The 12,532-nt window shown below is 44.9% G+C and overlaps 1 long non-coding RNA gene across 6 annotated transcripts in view; it reads left to right on the forward strand.

Annotated features, from left to right (window-relative positions):
• The window catches only part of LOC129123668 (uncharacterized), a 46,340-nt gene that overhangs the window by 14,388 nt on the left and 19,420 nt on the right, over window positions 1–12,532 (forward strand). For 5 of the 6 annotated variants that reach the window (XR_013183262.1, XR_013183265.1, XR_013183264.1 and 2 more), the window contains one exon: window positions 11,770–12,532. This exon is cut by the window's right edge and continues 16,580 nt beyond it. This is a non-coding gene — a long non-coding RNA (uncharacterized LOC129123668). The other variant, XR_008534719.2, reaches the window with a different exon arrangement.

Genomic DNA, 12,532 nt, shown 5'->3' on the forward strand with positions numbered 1-12,532 from the left:
TAAAATGCCTGTTGATTTTAATGTCTGTCTCCTTGGCTTACTCCCTGCTTTGGCTCTATTTCCCCTACCCCACACTGCTTTTCATATGCCTGAATCTTGCCCTGGGTTATCTTTTCCTTAGTAGCCCACTGCAACCTCACAGAGTAGGACTGTGGTGCAAGAGCAGGAGCCTGGCACTGGCTGGCAGCCTGTGAAACACTGCCAGGAGAGCAGGGAATTTGGTTGATGTCTTGGGTCTTGGTGAGATGGTGGAGAATCTGCTGCAGGGCAGAAAAGACAGTCTCACTGTAGCCTGTTAGGGCACCAGTTAGACTGTTTTTAGAAAAAGGGGCTTTAAATCAGACACCTAGGCCTATCTTTACACAGCCAAGTAGGACCAGTGTTATTATGAGCAGATATAAGTACCCCTAAGAGATGAGACTGACTGCAGTCTCAGCACAGACAGGCATTGGCTGCACCAGCATCCACATGCTGCCAGAGTGACCAGAGCAGCCTTGTGCTGTGGCCAGCAGCCTGTCCACCCCAGCAGCACCAAGCTGCATCTAGGCAGAGCTTGGGGTAGCTCTGCTCTTTGTCTTTTAGCTCCATGCCAGGCAGTGAACAGAGAAAAGCATCTTCAGTGTAGTGCAGTTCTTATCAACTGACCAACATTCTAAAGCCAGCATCATGGAGATTGAATCCCATTGCCATGGAAAATCCAGGTTCGAAATTTATTGCTGGGGGTGGGGAATTGAGGGCATTGGGTGGGCCCTGCAGGCATGGTCCCAGGCACAGACCTCTAGCAGGCAGCCTCTTCCCAGGTACTGCACAGCCCTGTGTGCTCTGCTGACTCTGGCAGGGTTGAAGCGTGTGCTCAACAAAAAGGGATCCCAAATGAGTACTCAGATAGCTTTCAGGAATCTCAGGCTGGGACTCACAGGGCTCAAAGGGGACCCCCTCTGCTCAGGCTGTGCCCTGCAGTTATTTGAGTTTGGGCTCTTTTCACCGAGTTCATAAAATACATACTTTTTCTTTTAATTAATTAAATACTTTGATTCAGTGATATACCTTCAGAAAGTGGTTTGTTCTGTGCAGTCAAATGTTTACTGGGGATGATAAAATATATCCAACCTGCCTTTTTAGAGCTGCTTCTTTTACTTCAAAGGGTAGGCATAACCTTTTGTTTCCTGGTGTGATTTTTACTGAACCTCTGCCTACTTTATTTATCAGGCCACATATAAATTTATTACCACTTGTGTTTCCAAATAAAAGACTCATAGGTTGGTAAGTAGTCTATAGTTGAGCTGCTATTCCCTGAAACTCATAAAAGGATGATTTTGATCCATGGAATCGCTAATTAAAGCTGCTTTTCAATACCCAAAAATTAAGTTAACAGTAATTAATGTAGCCAGCCTGGAACCTTAGGAAACTACTGCCAGCAAGTGTCTTTTGGTGCACTCAAGAGGATGCAGTTTGATTGTTGGCACCAACAGACAGGTTGGGAATTGTAAACATGGTAATTAGCAGTAAGTTTCTGGAACTCAACTTGCCAGACTGGCAGTCTGATTCTTGGAGTAGTTGTCGCATGGGAGGAGGGAAAAACAAAGTAAGGGAATTAGAGCAACCTTGCATTGCTCCACCAACATATGCCACTGGACCAATGTTTTTCTTGGCAAAGATCTCTGACAAGGCGCTTAAAAGCAGCATTGCAGCCCTACTGCAAACTGTGAACCTCACTGCAGGCATCAACCAGGCAACTGCCTCTGGCTCTTCTCTTTAAACTATGAGTGTTGCTCCGTGGTAAGGAATTTCAGAGTCGGAGATCCTTCCACTCCACCTCTGTGGTGGAGCACAGTGTTGATAAGGTTATCAACAATAATGGGATTAAAAGAGTTAAAATCCAGCTTTTGCGGTAATCCCGGAGTATTCTATTGTTGAGCTATCAAAGATTAAGGTTATAGTAACCTTATTAATCCTTGGTGTAGGGTAAATAAAAAGGAAATGTCAACCTTAATTCCACCATGAAATTAAATCTTCACTTCTCTAAATGATGATTCCAACGCAGCTTACTGCGGCCAATGTGGTTTATGAAAATGCGTAACTCATGTGAATTTAAGAAATCCAATCTGAGAGACAGAGAGGGGTGATAAAACATGGCACTTGTTTTGTTTAAAATGAAAAAAAAAATAATGTTCATTCAGCCTGGATGTCTGCAGAAACTATACCAAGACCCAAAAAAGTATGCAAAGAATTAGGAAGGGACTGTGAATGCTCAAGGTGTATATCCCTGTGAGGCAGAGAATGCAGCTGCCAGCTCAGAGCAGATCAGTCATCCCCGTGCCAGAGAGCAGCCACAGCGCTGCTGGTGCTGTCCCATTCCTGTCCCTGCTTGCAGGACACTGTGTGGCCTTGTCAGTGCTGCCTCAGTAGCAGGGACAGGGTGCCCTGACACAAGCATTGAGCATTGATCCACTTGTGCTTTCAGTGCCAGAGACAACGTGATCAAAACCAAAAAATGGCAGAAATGAAACGGTTGCTGAACCTTCTGCAAACAGCAAGACTTCACAGGTGCTGATGTGAAGGGCACACGTTTTCCTGGCTAAGGTGACTTCCAGAGGGGTGGGAGTTGCCTTTTTTGGCAGTGGATGGTTTCCTCCTCACTTGTGCTGGGCACAGCCCCTGCTCACCCTGCCCACAGAGGTTGAACCTATAAATAGGTCTGAAACTGCCTCTGGGACCAACTACCTGAAGAGACGGAAAGACAGACTGAGTTTTGCTTAGAAGTCAATGGGATCTGGTCCAGGTAGATCTGTGTTTCTTTGTGGGGAGTGGGTGGGGAATTACAGTAAGCAGAAGTGGGCTGAGTAGCCTTTCTTATGCTTTTTTGACTTGGAGGAGAAATAAAGCAGTGGTAAAATGAGGTGATTCTGAATGATTCTGCATATTAAGTATCTCAATCACTCACTCTAAGTCTAGGAGAGTGGTAGTTAAATATCAAGGAGCTGCCTATAGCAGGAGGGCAAAAGGCGTTGTGAGAGAATAAGAGATGGTTTTAGAGGGGCTGTTCCTAGGGAAAGGGGCTTTCCCATCTGCCCCATGGTTTCTGCATGTTCTGGAAATTACTGGGTTTGTGGACTGATAGAGCTGGAGAGTGGGCATGTTCTGCATCTTCGTATTGTTTGCTCCAGTTCTCATAAACTCTGATAAAGTTGCATAATGAAACTCCGGCTCATAAAAGAACTCATTTAAGGTGGGTTTTTTTCCTTCTTCACTCACTGAATCATGCTCTTCTTTGGTGTGAATTGTCCCAGCTCCAGAGCATGCACCAGTTCAGATGTGCCCGCTGGGTCCTGGGCTGTCTCCATCCCCTCTGCAGCTGCAGTTGCTGCCACAAACACAAATTGGCTCACTCTGGCTCCTCTTGTCTTTCCGCAGCGTAGGAACAGATAATGGGCCCATGGGGTTGTTCAGAAATATTGCTGGTTTCCAGTGCTAGCATAATGGTCCCTTCTAGGTAGTATCCCTTTCCTGGACAATTTCCCAGTAAAATAGTAAATGGCAACTGCAGAGCAGTAAAAGCAATGGCATATTTGTTTGACTGACATTTCAGAGCCTGCAGAGCAAATGCAATTAGGATCCACAGTGTGCTGCAGTTTGCTTCCTTCATTTCCCTGCCTTGGAAGAACTACTGTTAGGATCAGCTGAAGTTGGTCCCTGCTACCTTAGAGTGATGGAGATGCTCCAGGGATGGAAGGCAGTGTGTGTCCAAGCCTGTGTGAGCACCCTTTGGATTGAGACCAGTCAGGACCTCAGAGGGCTCAGCTGGGACAGGAGCTGCTGCCACTCCCCTGCTGGCACTGCAGCCCCAGGCAATAGTGACTTTGTTAGTGGGTGTGCACTTCCCCTGGACTCAGCAGAGCTGACACCAGGGTGGCTCTGTGGCACTAACCCTGCACTTATCACTGGGGAGAAATCTCTGTCCATGCCTATGGGTCTGTGCTGGGCAAAGCACCACAGGGTTTGGGCTACCCTGGCCTTCACCAGGGGCAGACAATGGTTTATTTGGAATATTGCAGGATCGACAGTTGATGTGCTTTGAGCACTTTGATACAGACTTGGCAGCAGAAAGAAATGTGAAAAAACTGGTGATAATTATTCAGATTTGCCTGAAGGAGGTAATTGGAAACAAATTGCTACTAAGAGCCACGGCCATGGTTAATTGTGGTGAAGCACTGTGGGCCACTCACCTGAAGGAAAAGACTGCTAGAGGACAAATGGGGATCAAAATTGTTTCTGCCCCGGGTCAGAAAGAGGGTCTCGGTGATATTATTTGGTTTTCTAGGGTTATTCTGTAACTCCTAGATTCTGACATGAAAATCCAAGCCTGTGGAGCAATGCTTTAATGACTGGAAATAATGCAGCCAGCGATGGCAGGAGCAGCTGTGGCTTGCCTTGGTGGCAGGGGGATGGCCAGGCTGTGTGGCATCCCTTGTGCCACAGGCAGGTCCAAGCTGACCCCCACAGGAGAGACTCGGGCAGCTGTCACGTCCCCTCCCAGCAGGATGGAGTCTGCAGTGTGCACAGAGCCACCACCCTACAGCCTGCTCCAACTGTGAGTTTTACCTTTCATGTGGAACATTGCTGCCATGCACTGTTTTATTTGTTAGCAAATTTAAACATTGCAATGTCTGCTGTTCCTGGTGCTTCTTGGATGTCTGGAGTCAGGCAGATGCTGATGCCTGTGTGAATTGATGAAGTGTTTAGCACTGTGGGTCGTCTGGGCACAGGGTCAGGGAAAGCCAGGACATGGGGTGGCATGCATGGATCTGCTGCCTGGGGGTGACAGGAGGTGGGTCTGCTCTTGCTGGGCAGTGGCTCCTCAGGACAAAACCTCTTTGTCTCTCAGAGAAGCTCTTTCCAAAATGCTATTGCATGGATTCAGGAGATGAAAACAATGGTGAAAAGGATGATCCATTTTTTACTAAATTTCACTTTTTCTAGATATTTTGATTCAGAGTTCCTGCAGGGTAAAAAAAATAATAAAATTCTGCAGCTTCCTCTATCTGGCGACATAGTCCATACCTGCCTCTTTCAGGACAGATCCTTGCTCTAGGTTCTTGCATATTTGCTTTGTGCTCAGGGAACCAAGTATAGGAGCACACTACAGCCTGTGCTGCTCTGTTTGCTCCCTGTGCCAAGGTGCAAGTGGGGAAAAGACAGGACAGCATGAAAAACGGGAACCAAAGTTTTCTTAAAGCAGTCTAAATGCAGGGCAACCCTGCTGAGTTTGTGATGTTATATGAGAATTGGCTGAAACAGGCCTGAGGGTTGGGCCACCCCAATTAGAGCGTCAATTGCAGCATTTCAAAAAGGACATTAAAACGTACACATATAGCACAAGTATTACAATATGAAACCCCCCATCTAATCTGAGATATGGGAAGAGCCATCACCTGGCTCTCTTTGGTACAGAGAGATCTATGATCCTTTGATAGTTTAACATACCCTTATATAGAAAACCAAAACATGCTGATCTGACTTATTATTCTTATTATTATTGACAGCTTTTGGGTAGTCTGGTATTTTAGCCATTTCTCTTCCTTTACAGCAAAATACCTCAGTGCTGTCAATGCAGAAAAGCCTGTCCCCAAACAGTGAGACTGGTGTGACAGTGTTAGGGACATGCAGTCATGCTCCCCTCTGTGGGAGTCTTACCTGCACGAGAGCTGCAGGCTGTCAGGCTTTCCCCTTGGAATGGCAGCTCTGCTGCACAGGGTACATGAGCAATTGCTCCTGTTTTTAACATGTGGGATCATGAGTTGCTCTTCCACTCGGTGTTGGGGTTGAAAAATACTGTTGAAAATACAGGAGGCTGACTGAGAAATCAGTGAGTAAACTCCCTGATGCTCCAAATTTAGATATCATGATTGATAAGGGATATAAAATTGATTACTCTTTTTTCAAGCCAAAAGATACTCTGTTGATATGATGCAATTTCAACATGTTTGTTTTAAGAATACAGCTGTGTTTTACAGTCAGGTGTGCACCTGTATGCGCAGGCACACGTGAATGGAATAACTGCAGTATTCCAGCACTGCCTGGAGTTAGGTGCTGTAGGAAGCTGGCAGTATGAAATGTACTATGAGTTCCCCAGAGTAAAGCACAGTACCTTTACAATAGCATGGATGTTGGAGTGGTGCTGAGTGAGAATGTTTTCCCCTACATAAATGTGCAGCTAGTAAATAGAATTTCACAATCCCCTTATTTTCCTTTATTTCCTTTTATTTCTTTAAGCTGAAGGGAAAAAAGGGGGGAAAATGGGTTTCCTATGGAAGGAAAAGTTCTTGGCAGGACAACAGCTCTGTGCATGCTCTAAAGGTTAATGGATCCAAGGAGCTGCTGAGCACAAGGTGTGTGTGGTGGGTGGGAGGGGTTCACAGAGGGCCGGGTGGGGTCACCTGGGGCCAGGACTTTTGGGAGCTCAGGGAGCTTCGGTGGTCAGGGTGCTGGGTTATTGTCATGAACAGACACAACCTAATCCCGCAGAAAAAGAACAGATAACCACATGCTCAAGGCCCTGCCGCGGCCCCGGGTTTGCCCCATGCCGCGCTCCTCGGGGTGTGGTGCTGTGTCGGCGCTGCTCTGCCTTAGTGGAGACACAGGGGCACAGCCAGCTCTCCAGCAGCCCTGCTCGCTCTGGGGAGCGGGTCTGTGCCCGGCCGGGCAGGGATGCCGCCGTGAGCAGCCGGCAGCCGCAGCCGGGGCTCCGCGGCCTGCGCGCTGCTCCCGAAGCCGAGCGGCGGCTCCGCCCGGCCCGGCCCGGCCCGAGGATGCGCCTCCGTGGCACCAGCGGGGCCCCGGCTCTCGGCCTTGGGTTTCCTCTTGCTTACGGATAAAGTACAGTGTGGTGTAAGAGGGTTTCCATGGAAGGAAACTGAGGAAGCCAGGAAATTATTTTCTACGGTAAATATTTATACGTATATTATTTAAACTAATACAATCTTAAAAGTTGATGGTTTTTGGTTTTTTTTTTTTTTCACCCAGAAATTTGGTATTACCTTTAGAATATAAGAGCAGGAACTCACTGGAAATCATAAGAGAGAGGTCTTGGTTAAAGAAACTGCAGCTAAGGACCTCTTTCTTTAGGAACTTCCAATCTTTCTACTGATGGATTCCAAATAGCTACTCCGAAGCTCTTGAGTATGATTTGCAGAGGATATATCCATACAATGATTTAAACCTGATATTCACAAGACAAAAGGTTTTATTGCATTAAACAAATCCCCGCAGTTCTCTGGGTTAACTTGCTGCTTGGTGAAAAGCTGGGGACACCAGATTGCCAAGTGGGTGAGGAAAGGAAGAGGGAATTGGTCTGATGAGCTGAGGAGTCACAATCCAGTACTGGAACCCATCCTGCACCCTCCCTGCCCTGCGCTGTTCTTCCAGGCAGGATTCAAGCCTCTGATACCTCAGTTTTCCTGCCCAATTACATGAAATGAGATCAGGAAAAAAACTGTTTACTACAGCGTGTTCTAGTTTTTGGATCCAAACAGATTGCTGTACATTGGGTGTGAAACTTCTTAATGTTTTAGAAATTATGCTGGAACGTCTCTGACTGACAGCTCTGAGCAAAGCACTTTCTGAGGTTATGTAAATGCCTAAAAAGAAATCTAACCCCAAATCTTAGTTGTGTAGCAGATTTGAGGCCTGTGAATTCTATGCACTGCCAGATTTTAAAGCCCTGCTGCTACCTTACCTTACATAAATACTCATAAATACTTACAGTAAGTGTCCTAAAAAGATCTTTGGTTACTCAAGTGAGCTAGAAGAAAGCATTGCAGGGCTGCCCCATCTCTATTGGTCACAAGGAACATGCAATTCTGCCCAGGGTGATTCAGCAAGAGTCAGGAACCTGCCCCCCTTCACGTCCAGATAGAGCTGTACGTACCAGGGATCACATCCCAGGCAGAGGAAGGAAGTTATTTTCATTTATGATGCCCAGTAACAGGGCAGAGACCTTTCCTTCTGTGTCTGTGCTCTAGCATGACGCAGAAATAATTTTAAGACATGTTTATAAATTCCACCTGGGTGTTGCAGCCCTTGCTATGAATCTCAAAATTGTATTCAAGATTTATTAGTATTGGGCTGCTTCTGACACAAGGGATGTGGGGGACAAAGAGCAGCAGCTTCTGTGCTATAAGGAAGCACAAAAAACATGTCAGTACACTTGTAATTTTATTCCTCTAAATGTTGTTATCCAAATGTCATTGTACTTGCAATATTCTGTGTGCATTAAATCTTAGGTGCAGAACCCTATCTTATATCAAAAACGTGAAAGTAGCATCATAGTCTCGCTAATGTTTTAGTGAGAACCCTTGTTAGCTCTTATTGCCTTGTCCTTTGTGTGACTTAAGGCAGAAAACCAAGAGTTTACTGCATTTTAAAGAGTTCAGAAAGATGTGCTTAAGTTAATGGAAGTCTTTCTTTTCAGGGTTTGAATAGGTATGTAAAAACAAGGGGATTGAATAATTGCAAAGTTGATGTGACAGAGCACACTAAATAATAGCTGTGATTAATTTTGTAGAATTGTTCATGAATAATTGGCAAAATGTTTTCTGTATGCGGCAACTTCTAGAACAAGCTGACTCATTATTGCATTTAAGGAGTGGTACCTTGAGTTGAGATCTGTGGTACCTTGAGTTGAGATCTGATGCCTATTAAAAATTGCAATTGATTTATTTTTTTGGAGAGATTGAATTGGGGTCCTAAAGGACCTGTGGCATTTTCAAACAAAATACCTGTTGTTTCCTTTGCTGCTTGTCCCCGGCTCGGTAAGAAATCAGCACTAAATTACAGCATTTCCCACTTCTCCTCTCGCGAAGGGAGCAGAGGAGAGGGACAGAACGCCTGAGCAAAGGGAAAAGATAGAGGAGGAACAGGGAAGACAGGAATGACTGGAAATAGTAGACAAAGAGGGGAAATGGGAGAAAAAGCAGAAAGGAGAGAGAAGCAGAAAGAGACAAGGGAATGAAAAGTCGGAGAGTGCAGGGCTCATGTGCCCATGGCTGCCCTAATGAGCTGCTGCTGGTCACAGGCTCTGTCTGGTGTTCATCCACGTTCAGCTGGCCTGAGGTCCACGAGGAGCATGAGTAAGCACCAGTTCCCAGCTAAATCTCAGCAGGTTTACTGTTTACCAAACCGTGACAAAAGATGAAGTTATGTCCTATCTGGCCACACACTGGGCTCTTTTTATTTTTTTTTTTTTCTAAGAGGAGAGCTAGCTGATGTTTCTTGCTACTGTCAGAAAAAAGAAAGTCAGTGATTGTGATTTAGAGGAGCTAAGCATTTAAAATAAAATATACATTCATATAAAGTGATTTCATATAAAGATTCAGTGATAACCAGATGACTCAAATCAATGCATCCTCATCAAAGGCCAAAGATTATTTTGTAAGGTGTTCATACACTGTCTCTGCCCTCATTGTATCCTCTTACAGATTTACAGATGGGGACAATGAAAACACGTGTTCCATGCAATTACTTGCTGCTGCCTTATAAAAAGCCAAAGCCCAATAAACTTCAATATGGAGTAAACTAATAGTGTCCTTGTGAAAGAGCAACCTCAGGAGTTGTGTCCTACTACTGATAGCAAATACAGACCTGTCACTGAGATTCAGTCTTCATAAAAAGCTAGGTTAAGATAAGATTTGAAATAGTTTGGCTTGGCATTTCCAACCAGTTGAGAATGAATTCTGGATTTGGGTTGGCAAGAGTTAAGAGCATATCTTCTATAAATCTTTATTTTGTGCTTTGGAGAGACCAGCACACTTGTCCTCTGGTAATCAGAAATATTGCCTACCCTCACACAAAGAGTAGAGATCTGATAAAAGCTCTGATCACAATTTGTGCTTTGCTTTCCTCATCATCAATGCAATTTTGAAGTCATGTTTAAGAGGAAGTCCATGCATTCCTCACTGAGCAGGAATAACCCATCGGGTCTGAGCAGGAAGAGTTAACATCCTAGACATAGTGCTTTGTACAAACCAAAGAACATAAAGAATATTCCAGGAAAGCCATAAAGAGAGATGATGCAGTAATTGTTTCTGGGACATTAGAAATACTGCTGTGCTTCCAAGTTGCTGAGTGAGCCTGACTGCAGTGTCTGGCTCAGGGTGACTCTGGGGATGGCACTTTCACAGATATCAGCAATGCAGGGTAGTCCCAAGCAGGTCCTGAAACTTTAACATGTGATGAGGCCAGAAAGTAGTTTGGTGCAGTGATAATGATTTATTTAATGCAACTAATGTATGTAAAGATTCATCCAAGACAGTGAGGAGTCTGCCAAGAGCACTTTCTTGGACACCACAGTGATCAATCCAGGCTGGAGGCTGAAGGCTTGAGGACAGGTCTGTGGGATCAAGCTACTAATTTTTAGTGGGTTTGAGCTGCTCTTAAATATACTTTCATTAGTTAGGGTGGCACCACCAAGTCTGCTTCCTACTGAGCAATAGGAAGACAGAAAGAGCATCTACAACAGTAATAGTTTTACACAAATTGATTTAGTGTCTGGAATAATAGGAAACTTACAGAGCTTGGATGAGGGATGAAGGAGGTGGACAGAAAGAGGTGGAAATAGAGGAAGAGATCTCAGCTGGCTGCAGACAAAGGAGAAATGTGTCTTCTCTCTTTTCTCCTGTCAGCTGAAGCACACCATGTTGCACACAGGTGCAGAGAATGCTTTTGGCACACCCATGAAGCCATTCTTGACTTTGTGACCTGTTTAGTGACAGGTGAACAGCCCCTGGGTGAAGTGGGTGTGCTGCCTTTTGCACCCTTCCGATGTCTTATTCCACAATTGGGTCCCACCACAGGGTCCTTCAGGCTGTGGTTTACTGAATGGTCTGCTAAGGGGCTTAATTACAGTCTCAAATTCCCAAAGGTTTTTCTAGTCTGTCTAAAATATTTATGTCTGCAACAATTCAGACCTGTTTATGTCTCTTTTTTTGCCTGCTGGGTAAAAAGTAGTTTGGCTTTTACAATGTGTCTGTATACAGGGTTTTAGTAGCTTGGATTGCTTTTATATGTTTATAATGAAAGTAACAGCCCCTTAAAAATTGGATTATTGATCATGGGAAGACAGTAGGTATTTTTAATCTTCGAGGCAAGACTACAAATAAATCAAATTATATGAAGTATTTTATTTAAAGGCATTTGATTTTATTAAAACTGCTACATCTGGTGTTTGCATAAATGGAATAATTCTGCTTGTTCATATGAGGGTTCAGAGGAAACCATGGTAGGCGTTAGTGCTTCTCACTCAGTAAAGTGCACTGATGTCAACAAGTCAAAACTAAACTCTTTCCAAATTGCAAAAAAAACACTGAAAGATTAAAAATTAAGGATTTTGACAGGTGTAAAATTCCCATTTCAGCTGATAAATTGTCCACAGGAGTTGTGATCTTTTTGCACACATGCACATGACGCACTGAAAATGTAGGATACCATCATGTGCACCTATACATACATACGAAATGTAGTTGAGCATGTGTGTAAGTGTGTGGATGTATATTTCTAAACCTAAATACCTACATACATATTGCACTGTCATGAGGCACCACAGCTGCTTTTGGCCCTGCAGTCTGTGGCACTTCTGTGGATGTCCTGTCCAGTACCTGTAGCAGTCTCTCCGACTGTCCTGCTTGGAATTCCCACCCTAGTGATGATGAACTGCAGCACAAACACCCTCCCTGTCCAGGTGTCTGAATCTGGGGGTTTGTTTGCACATTCCAGATGTTTGCTCTGCCAGATTTGACCACAGGAATGTGAGGCCAGTGGGCTGAGCCTCATGAAGCAGAGAAGAGAAGCAGTTAGCCTGGAGTTTGCATCTTCCATCATTTCCAAGGGCGAGGCAGAAAACTGGTTTCTCCCTGGGAGAAGTCAACCAAAGAGGAGCTGTGCCTTGAAGGAGGTGGGAATGTGTGCATGCCAATGGCCTTTGTCATTAAACAGCCCTCTTCAAGCTGGCTGAGGAGCTGACAGGATCTGTCGATTCAATCTTGCCTTCAAAAGACAGGAACAAAATCACCACTGTAACTTTTTGGCAAAGCAAAAGGTTTTGTTTGCTGGCAAGGGTTTAACTCACGTGCAGCCCTGCTGCCGTCCTAGGATGTCAAAGAAAGAGGCTTTGCAAGTCAAATGCTGCCTGCCTCACCAGCCTGTCTTACCCCAGTGATGAAGTGCTCCAGCATCAGAAGTCACCTTCTGTGTTCAGCTGAGCTCAACTGGAGTCGTGCTCTCTGGCTGTGCTGTTAAGTGGCTCTGAAGATGTTACAGGTGCAGAGCTGTGCTGCTGTATTTCAAGTGATCATAAAAAATCACTGGATAAATTGAAAAAGTGTGACTTTTCATTGTAGCAAGCTTGGACTGGATAAGCAACTCCATCATTGTGCTAAGGCAGCAGATGCAGTCAGTGTTTGGAGGAAATGGTCATGACCTGATGATCCAAGAGATTCAGTGAGGGAAAAAAGATGCTGGAAGCTCTTCATGTCAGAGT

This window comes from Agelaius phoeniceus, chromosome 8, assembly GCF_051311805.1.
Source record: "Agelaius phoeniceus isolate bAgePho1 chromosome 8, bAgePho1.hap1, whole genome shotgun sequence".
Taxonomy (NCBI): Eukaryota; Metazoa; Chordata; class Aves; order Passeriformes; family Icteridae; genus Agelaius; species Agelaius phoeniceus.